Source organism: Mustela nivalis (assembly GCF_964662115.1).
Source record: "Mustela nivalis genome assembly, chromosome: 7".
Lineage (NCBI taxonomy): Eukaryota > Metazoa > Chordata > Mammalia > Carnivora > Mustelidae > Mustela > Mustela nivalis.
Genome location: NC_139026.1, coordinates 115673923 through 115685205, shown reverse-complemented (window position 1 = coordinate 115685205; position 11283 = coordinate 115673923). Strand labels below are relative to the sequence as shown.

The window sequence follows — 11283 nt, the reverse complement described above, 5'->3', positions numbered from 1 at the left end:
TATCATCAATACCATAAAAATCTTATTAAGTTATATTAAGCTGACAAAGCTAGATAATTTTATAGCATCTGAAAATAGTTTGTTATTAAATGTGAAATATATGTAGTCATCTAAAGCTTAATTATGGTGCCATGTGCAGATATTTTGATGATACCTATGTTTTTTATGATTATTTCATGAAAGTCATGCTATCCTAGCTTATTGATTCTGAAGTGGTTTATTTAGGTAATTGTAAGAGTAGAGTGCTCTCGTCTTAATTGTCATTAATATTTTTATGTATTACTCATTGCCCAGAAAACTTTGCAAAATTCCCTCATTTACCTCCCTCAAGATACCCATGTCCTTCTGAAGTATAATAGAGTAGGGATCGGAGGAGAGAGAAGTGTTGAGAATGACATCATGAAAATAAACAAACAAACAAACACAAAAATACAAAGACTTAATCTAGGAAGTTAAGTTTGTTCAGTTGATATAGCTGATGTGTAATAAATAAGCCCTAATAACTGACCTGTGGCAAACCCACAAGAATGCCACCCTCCCCATTATGACTGGGCTTTGATTTTTAGGCAAGACAGCAAGTCTTCAACATCCTGCTTCCATGGAATGGATGGCAAGAATCCATGACCTATAAAGTGTCATGCTGTTTGAACAGTTTTGCCAACATTATATAGGGACCACCATGAACAGTCTGGAAAGCTTATTTCTTTTATTTTTAAGATTTTATTTATTTATTTGACAGACAGATATCACAAGTAAGCAGAGAGGCAGGCAGAGAGAGAGAGGAGGAAGCAGGCTCCCCGCTGAGCAGAGAGCCTGATGCGGGCCTCTATCCCAGGACTCTGGGATCATGACCTGAGCCGAAGGCAGAGGCTTTAACCCACTGAGCCACCCAGGCACCCCTGTAAAGCTTGTTTCTAAAGGCAGTATTTAATACTTAGGAGTTTAAGAACATCTTCTTGTTTTCTTCTACAATATTTTTGTAGCCTTATTTTTTATTAATTTCTTGATCCATTTTCTAATTCTTTCTAATCCTAAATTCATAACTGATATGTATTAATCCACAGATTTTGCCTCTGGAAAGTAAATTTAATACAGCTTGGATTCAAAACCATGATATTTCCATTAAAAAAGCTCACATGTCATAGAGCTTGAAGTCCGGAATTGTGATGCCACCAACGTTGGCTTTCTTTTTCAATATCCCTTTGGCTATTCGAGGTCTTTTCTGGTTCCATATAAATTTTAGCATTATTTGTTCCATTTCTTTGAAAAAGATGGATGGTACTTTGATAGGAATTGCATTAAATGTGTAGATTGCTTTAGGTAGCATAGACATTTTCACAATATTTATTCTTCCAATCCAGGAGCATGGAACATTTTTCCATTTCTTTGTGTCTTCCTCAATTTCTTTCATGAGTACTTTATGTCTAATGATCTTTTGTAGAGCTAATAGTAGCTACTAGTAGAGCTAATTACCTAATGAGGCTAATAGTAGAATTGTATGCCATCTGGGAGCACATAGAAAACACATAAGGCATATTATAAAAAATCCTTCTTGAAATAAACAAACAAATATACTTCCTGAAACTTCCTTTTGGTTTACAGAAAACTGTTAGTTGGTGCTGTTGGAGCATTGCTGTAGTTCTAGCATAGCAAACTTGTATCTCAGTTGTTATTTTTTCTTTTCTTTTCTTTCTTTTTTTCTTTAAGATTTTATTTATTTATTTGTCAGTCGTATAGAGAGAGCGCAAGCAGGGGGAACAGCAGGCAGAGGGAAAAGCAGGGTTCCCGCTGAGCAGGGAGCCTGATGCAGGACTCAATCCCAGGACCCTGGGGTCATGACCTGAGCAAAAGGCAGACGATTAATGGACTGAGCCTCCCAGGTGTCTGCACAGTTATTTTCACAGATAGCAATTCTTTAGAAGTATTAGATGGTACATATAAACATCGGCCTGCCTTATTTTCTTACCTGTTTAAGGGTGTTGATATTTAGTTAAAATAAGACATATTTGTAAATCTTCACAGAATCCAAATAACGGCATTTGGAATTATTTTATTTCTCTGTCTCTCCATCAATGCTGTCCATGCCCTCTAGGTGGTTATTCACAGGCATTTACTTCCCTGACCAGCACTAGTCCTAGAAATATGCCTTGTCTACATGAACAGTTCAAGAAATAGAAAAAATGTAACATGAAAAAATAATTTTCTTTCCTTATGAGGGAAACAAAAGAAAAAAGTAGCTAAAAACCCCTTTATTCATTATTATGTCTTCATTTTGTTGTTTTTAACTGATTGCAGCTTACTGCCCTGAGTCCTTTTGCTTAAAGGCCTTTCCAAGGTCAAGAAAGTGAGATCGCCCAGGCAACCAACCTTTAGAAAAGAGAAACTCAAAGGGCAATTTGCTAATAGAGCAGAAACTGGTGATGGTTACAGAAGGGAAAAGCAGAAAGTGAGTCATAGCCGATGATTCACTGGCTGGATAGGTAAAAATGAAGAGAAAATTAATTAGCAGTAAATCTAGCAGGAGATTGAGCTGGGTACTGGAGTAATTAGCCTTTTGCTCTAAATCCACTCTCCCTGCCTCACATTGGCTGTGTTGCACTGCCTAGCTAATGAATTCTTCTGACCTCCTGCCAGATTTCTGTTTCATTCCCAACAGAATAAGGAGCACCTTGCTATATTTGTGGAGTTTCCAAGCCTCTTCAGTTTTCCTAAGCTGCTGTGATTTTGACCTATCTGGGCAAATAGACAAGAAGGACTGAGGTGCAGATGTTAGTGTTAACAGCTAAGCCTTTGTAGGTATACTCCAAAGAGGACTGCCTCTAATCAGAGGGCTCATGAGGAGTTAACCAATACCAGGAGAAAATCACAAAAATATGTGGTCTTATTTCCTACACTTTTTGGAATGATAATTTATGTTTGTTTTTAAATTATTTTTAGTGTCCTAAAGGTACTGATTATATAATTTAACAAAACCTAGTGTTTTTCTTTCAAGAATTCTATGATTTAATTTGAGATAAATAGACACTCTGAGGTGTTCATAGGAAAATAGCACTCTATCTGTATTGGACAAGGGAAGAAGAAGAAAAGAAAACATGGTTCTAAGATCAACTGACCATTTTTAGAACAAATTTCTTTATATTTATTGGGCATAGTTTATATTCAGAAATGATCATTTTAATAATGCATCTAGTTAGAAAAAAACTGAAGCCCTTCTGTCAATGTTCCTAAAAAGAGTGTTTCATTGTGTTTGTTTTTTCAAGAGTCACCTGTAAATCTTTCCAGTCATCTGAAAAAAAAATTACTGAAAAGTAAGATTTATCATAGATACAAAGCACAGCCATGTCCAATAAATTTGTTCAAAAATTTCTGACCCACTTATTCATTAAGAAATCATTAAAGTTTTACCATTTACAGAAGACAGGAAAAATGGGTAGCCCAAATCTAAAGCCGATTAGAGACACAGGGTCGAATTCCCTTATGCCAGACAGTTTTACCTCTTTATTCCCCTGTTCCTTCTCCAGGAAGAATTTAGTAAAATACATTGGCTTAAACAAACCTCTTTAGTTTGGTTTGTTCCAGAACTTGGGTTGAATACTATGAGTACATTTTCATCAGGAAAGTTGCAGGCAGAGGTAAGGGATGCAAAAGTTCTGGTTGCCATGCTGTAGGTAATTTTGTTTTGCATTTGACGTTCAGTGGATCCACAGACCACACTGATAACACTTACAGAGTCAAGTATAACATCATCTAGTGTTGGCTCAGATCTCTCAGCTGCGTAGAAGACTAGAGAGCACCTCTTAGTCTTCTAGAACTCTGGTTGGGTCTGAATATCAATTAATTAGTTAATATCAATTAATTAAAATGGAATGTAATCCACAGTGATTATATATTAGAGGAAAATTGCAGAACTATTATATTACTGGGTAAAATCTGGAAGGTTTTTTTTTTTAATAGAAATGGTCTTGTTTAAAGTTTACTATCATGTTGAAAAAATAATTTGATTTATAAATATATTCTTATTTACTAGAAGATAGGTGAGAAAAATATACATGATCTTTCTATGGTATAAATCTAGGGTTGGCAAACTACATTCTGCATTCTTAATATGGCCAACCAATAGTTTTTATAAATAAAGTTTTATTGGAACACAGCCCTACTCATTTATTAACATACCATCTATGGCAGCTTTTGTGTTGCAATGATAGAGTAGGTGTGGTGTGGCAGATTCCATATCACAAAGTCTAAAATATTTGCTATCTGGCCCTTTACAGAAGTTTCCTAACACCCGATTATTAGTGATTTGATGGAAATAGATTAGGAATATTAGATTCTCATAAAATATAAAATCCAGTGTTATTAATTGAATCCAAATGTCTTTAAAATCTTAAACCAGTGGAAGTAAGAATTATGAATTTCTGAAAATTAAAAAAAAAAAACCCAACACAGGTTGTACATTTTTTTCCAGAATTTGATCTTTTGTGGACTTTCCTCCTCTGTGTATGCTAAAATCCTCTTTACTGCTTATTTTTATGACAGAATATCTTGTTGATAGTTTAAAGACTTTGATGATGGGGATGATTTCAGTAGCATTCCATTTTTACTTTCATTTGGTTGCCAAATAAGCACAAAACTAGGCTTAGTTGATTAGAAGTAGATTCTGCAGTTTTTAACTATGGAATTCCCTGATGGTATGAAGTATCTTTTGGTATTCTGTGCCTAGAGATACACTCTTGAATGGCAAACTTTGTCATATGCTATCACTAGATTTAAGAAGTTATTGCTGAATTAAGTCCATAAAATATTTGACATCTGGCTGGTCATGCTTTATTCCTATTACCTTGGCATAGTATCATGTGAATAGCACAGTACTCTCAAACCTGAATGCCCAAATTCCAGTGACCTTCTGGGTAGGCCTTGATCATATTTCTTAATCTCCTGTGCCTCACTTTCCTTGTCTGTATATACCTCACAGGGAGATCTGAATGTCAAGAACTTAGAACACTGTCTAATTGTGAAATGTTACTATCATTATCCTTTTACTATAATGTCAGAAGCAGATAAAGGTCTTTGCGAATTAGTAAAATAATTATTTAAAAGACACAATTTTTCACATTCTATAAGGATATAATGGGTTCATCAGAATATTCTTAGATAAATTACTTGAATACAATACCTCTTCTTCTGATGCCAGAACATTTCTCTTTTGCTTGTTCTCTCTCTCTCTCTCTCTCTCTCATGTTTAGGAAATTTAAAAAGGTCACATTTGTAGTTTGGGTGTTATGTACACTGTCTTGGCCTAGGCAACACCTGCCACATTTTCCCCAAGTCCATGAAAAAGATTGATTCCCTGACAGAAACAAGAAGTCTAGCAAGTCAAAACATTGCCTCAATAGCTTGCTTTAGGTTATCTTGTTGTCAAACATGCATGTTTTTACCTGTATCCTCTCTCTGAAAGTGTGCGGGATAATACATTTAACCACGGTTTTGGATAACATAAGTAAAATAGCAGCTCAGCCAAACAGATGAAAAGAACAGCTACTGCAGTATACAGTATAAGTCTTTTTTTTTTTCTAAATGTTTTATCTTACCTGGTATAACACATAACATTTTTATTGTGAAAACAGAAAGGCGAGTGTTAAAAGGGCCAATGTATGGCACTTAGAAAGAAAAATGTTGAACATAACAAGTTCTCATGTCAGGGCCTGCACAGAGCCACACCTTTAAGATCACTCAGAGGCTGGTTTCTCAATGGGTTTTATTTCCTCAAAGAATAGTTTTTATCTGCTAAATGTAAATTCTGCAAGAAGTATCAAAACCGTAAGGCTGCAGTATAACTTTAAATTGACCCAAAATTTAAATGTACAATGATGAAACTCCTAGCCAGGAAAATGAATAGTAGAATGAAAAACCAGCTCAAGGATCAATTTTGAAGGAAATGCCAAAAAATGTTTTTAAAGATATACTTCCTGCAGCTTTTGTCTTTCCTTTATATTACAGAGAATTTCTTTTCTCACAGTGGGATGTTAAATTAATTTATAATTATACACACTTGCAGGGGATGAGAGAGAAATGACCTAATTATAGACCAAATGGATACCCTCTGGCTATCTTGCAATTAGAGCTACTGGGGTAATAGATGTGCTTTATTTCGCCTTGAGTGGATTCAGTGGTTAACCTGGCAGTGCATGTTGGAAGTGATTCACATGGTCCACAGCAAAATGTCAAAATCTGTGCAGATTATTTGGAAGAAAAAATGAACAGATAAAACTAAATCTGAAAAGTGATTGTGAAACTGAAACTTTCCCTGCCCTGGACAGATAGAAGTACAAACTCTGACCATCAAGGGAGAAAAAATAAGCAAAGGGTTTTAATGCTGTCTCTGTATTTAACTAGATTCTAATTAGTTACAATTATGCTGCTGGGGAATAACAGCTACAGTGACACTGAAGAAGAAAATGCCCAGTTCTAACATAATTCCCACCATTTCTTTAGATTTCTCTTTTTTGCGGAGATTTAGTTAGAAACGGTAGAGAAAGCAAAAGGTCTTAACAGGTATCTAACAGGGTCACTGAAGCAGCAAATTCCTTTTTCGTAATTCTTTGGCCTTCTTACTTTTCTCTCTGTACACTCTACAGCAAAGGGAATAATTGCTTTTATAACGTGTACTCAATTCTTTCCCCTTCTTCCAGCCAAGAGGGCATTTCTCTGCCTGTTCTTACTGTACCAACCCCAAACAGGATACTTAACCTGCAATTTGAAAAGAGCCATGTTCTTTGTCTAGTTAACAAAAATATTCTGGCTATGGAGTTCCTAAAACCCATATGAAACACTTAGCAAATGATATAAATGACATGTTATTGAGAAGGAGAAAAAGAGCCAATAATGTACTATTCATAGGTAGGGAGAAAATCAGCAGAACAGAGTATTGTCATGTGTGTACAATGGCTACACTGAGTATATCAACGAGGTGAGGAGATTATGACCCAGTTTATGTGTACTGAGGGGGATGGTGATGGTGTGTGACTGCTGACTGTCGAGACAATTCTTGCATTTCAAATGATTAATTATTTGGTACCCTTTTCTGTTTTCTTATATATAAAATGGGATTATCTAAAGCTGTGGGATAGTAAATACTTAAGGTATAAATATTTTATAGCGTCATTGATACATTTATGTAGTTTTGCTAAACAAAACTATGTAACATTCTTATAGTTTGTCTAGATATTCTAGCTATAATTCATGCAATACTGGTTTTTTTCTTTTTTTGGATAAAAAAAAATTTCAAATATTTACCCAAATCTTGTAAAGTGAAATCATGAGATGTTCTGTTCTCAGATCTCTGTTTAAAGGATATATTCTAAATAGAATAGTCATTCAAGCAAATCAGAAACATAGTTACTTACTACAGGGAATGGAAAAAAAATTGAGATTCAAGGGTGAAGGGGTATAGGAAAAGTAGGCTCCACTCTGAGCAAGGAGGTCAATGTGGGACTTGATCCCTGAGCCAAAGACCACCACTTTACGACTGAGCCACCCAGACACCTGGGAGTGTTTTTTGAAGTTGTGTTTTGTAACTTACACATACATTGCTTAAGTTATTTTACATGTTTCAAATATTACCTTAATTAAAAATAACATGCCAAAAAAGAAGATTACACATAATAAATTTTACTTAGTCCAAGAATGTAAGTCTCATTAAACATTGGCAAATGTAGTAATGTGATTCCTCATATTAGTGAGAAGACTGCATGACCATGTGACTAATTAAAAAACAAACATTAGCTATAATTCAGCAACCACTCTTTTTTTTTTTTTTTAAGATTTTTATTTGTTTATTTGACAGACAGAGATTACAAGTAGACAGAGAGGCAGGCAGAGAGAGAGAGAGGGAAGCAGGCTCCCGGCTGAGCAGAGAGCCCAATGCGGGACTTGATCCCAGGACCCTGGGATCATGACCTGAGCCGAAGGCAGCAGCTTAGCCCACTGAGCCACCCAGGCGCCCCAGCAACCACTCTTTTATTTTTTTAATATAACAGAACATTTAATTACATTAGTTTCCCATCAACACACTAGTCATTTAATGTTAACTATATTGTCCATTTCCATTGGTTGGCAGGAGGCTTTTCCACTAAGGGCTCCCATGGTTTCCACTGTATCATTTCCTTGCCAACCTAGTTCATTTCAGCCTGAAGAATCACCTCTTCTAGGTAGCCTCCCCGAACTCGGTCTTCTAATTTCTTAATACCTGGTTCTGCTTTAACTATACTTAGCTCCTCATTTGTAACCTGTTCTGTATACTTTCTATATGCTGCATTTTTAGGAATTTGCTTAAGAACATCAAATCTTTATGTACAATATTCTTAGCATTTTGTGTGGACTTTCAGATAAAGCCAATCCCACAAGGCCAGTGGTCTTCAGCAAACCCACCATGATAGCCATTCAGCATCCATTCTTACAAAATTTTTTAAAACACTAAATCCATGGTTACTAGGTATAGTTATGTAATAAGATGTTTTATCTGAACCAAGAGCAGATATCATGCTGAATGGAAGTATACTGTTAATAACAAGAACAAAATACCAATGCCCGCTTTCATCTCTACAATGAACACTGTTCTGAAAATCATAGCAGGTATAAAAAGAGAATAAAAAGAAATAAAAATTCATTCACTTTGGAATGAACCTGCCATTAGTTACTATTTTTTTTATATTATAGAAAACATAAGGTAATCAATTGCAAAATCATTTGAATTAATAAAAATTTAAATAGGTGTCCACTTATTTAGTAAATACACCAAAATATAATAGCTTTTCTGTATAGTAGTTAGAAAATATAATAGAAAAATAATCATTATATTCACAATAGCAAATAATCTATAAATTATTTAAGAATAAACTTAATAAAAGACATATAAGACAAATGTAATTATGAAACTACACTGACTGTCATAGAATAAGAGCTGAATAAAAGAAGGTGCATGCTCTTTTCCTGGATGGTAAGACAAAATAATTTAAATGTATAAATCTTCAAAAATTAATATTGAGATATAATTCTAATAAAAACTCTTGGTATAGTTTAATTTTTGATAAAATCATACTTAATCTTGAAGAATAAACATGAAAGAATATGGTTAGGAAATTTTTGAAAAAACATAATAATTTGTCCTATCACATATTAAAATATATGATGAAGGTATAACAAATAAATAGCATTTTTCTAAAAGCAGGTTAGACTAGGAGCACCTAGGTGTTTCAGTCAGTTGAGGGTCTGACTCTTGGTTTGAGTGCCAGTCATGATTTCCTGGGTCATGAGATCAACCCCACACTGGGCTCTGCACTTAGTGAGTAGTCTGCTTGAAGATTCTCTCCCTCTGTCCCAACACTCTTCATGTGTATGCTCTCTTTCTCTCTCTCTCTCTAAAATAAATAAATAAATCTTAGAAAAATTATAGTAGACTAGAAACAGACCATAATCTTAAAATAAATTGAGACAAGTATAGATAAAAATCAGTATATGACCCCTCAAGCCATAGTATTATGGTATTAAAATAAATATTATAAGCTCATCATATTATAAGCTTATACAATATTATAGCTCATCAAACCATTAAGTAAAAAGTGAACTATTTATTTAATGGTAGGACAAAACAAGCTATTCCATATTTTATGGACAACATTCATTGTTATTGCATACTTCAACTGTAACTAAATTAAAAACTACCAAAAAATCCATAAAATGTTTGATGCAAATTGCTGAATATATGAACAGTTATCCTGTGGGGTCAGGCCTTCCTATGCATGACCAACTGTAGAACTATAGGAAAATGTTCATAAATTGGCAGAAACCATAACAACGAAAGCCTTAAATAAAAGCAGGAGATAAAACAAAAATTTCAGAATTTTTCAGAAAATCACTATAAACGGTACTAGAAAGCAAACCACAAATCCGAAAAAAAATTCTAGTGTTTATATGCAAATACCCAATTCTGACATGTAAACATTTCTTTCAAGTTGGTAAGTAAAAAAGGAATATCTTAATGGAATTTTGAGCAAAAGACACAGCATGGAATTTAAATTAATGAATTAAAGTGGACAATAAATGAATAAAAAGATGTTTGGATTCAATAACAAGGAAAGAAATGCAAATAATACAAAACCAAAATAGTATTTTCCATCTATCATATTTTCAAAGACTAAAATAATTACTAATAGTATAATCAGGATGTTGGAAAGTAGCCAAACTTCTGTTACAAGTTAATAAAACTTTTCTAGGGGCGCCTGGGTGGCTCAGTGGGTTAAGCCGCTGCCTTGGGCTCAGGTCATGATCTCAGGGTCTTGGGATCGAGTCCCGCATGCTGAGCAGAGAGCCCGCTTCCTCCTCTCTCTCACTCTGCCTGCCTCTCTGCCTACTTGTGATCTCTCTCTGTCGAATAAATAAGTAAAATCTTTAAAAATAATAATAATAAAAAAATTAAAAAAATAAAACTTTTCTAAAGAGCTATTTAAAAAAAGTATCATGTGTATACCCTTTAATCCAGCAATTCCATTTTTAGTAATTGCTTCTAAGGAAAAATACCCTCAAAATTCCAAGTGATAGTAGGTTTATTATAGAGCTTAGATATATAATTTATATATGTATTAAGTAATCATAAATAATCTAAGTGTTGAATAATAGCAACTAAGTAAATAAATTATCTCAAAGTTATACAGTGATCTATTACACAATCATACTAATTGAATATGATAAAAATATATCAATGGAGAGAGATGAACAAGCACATTAGGGTGCCTAATATGGTCTCATTTTTATATGAAAATAGAAATCTCCCTCTCTCTCTGTATGTATATACATATGTATATATGTTATAGGCTGAACTGTGTCCCCTCAACATTCATAATTTGAAGCTCTAACCCCCAGAACCTCAGAATGTGAATACATTTGGGGATTGAAACTTAAAAGAGATTATTACATTAAAATGAGTCTATTAGGTTAATCCAATCTGACTGATATTCTTATAAGAAGAGGGAATTTGGACAAAGTAATGCAGGGACACAGACATACCCAGAAGAAGCCATGTGAGAACAGAGTGAGAAGGCAGCCATTTGCAAGCCAAAAGAGAGGCCTCAGAAAAAAACAGACTTGCCTGCATCTTACTCTTGGGCTTCTGGTATCCAGAACTTAGAGAAAATAAATTTCTGTTGTTTAAGTCATTTAGTTATGATATTTTGTTAGGGTAGCCCTAGCAAACGAACGTTCTATGTTTGTGCATGTGCATGGGTCTAT

The 11283-nt window shown here is 34.3% G+C and overlaps 1 pseudogene across 1 annotated transcript; it reads right to left on the bottom strand.

Annotated features, from left to right (window-relative positions):
- Nucleotides 1–8087: 8087 nt before the first annotated feature.
- LOC309868633 (NADH dehydrogenase [ubiquinone] 1 alpha subcomplex subunit 5 pseudogene) lies at nt 8088–8430 on the bottom strand (annotated as a pseudogene). Its single transcript has one exon. The product of its transcript is annotated as an NADH dehydrogenase [ubiquinone] 1 alpha subcomplex subunit 5 pseudogene (transcript).
- Between the last annotated feature and the right edge of the window lie 2853 nt (nt 8431–11283).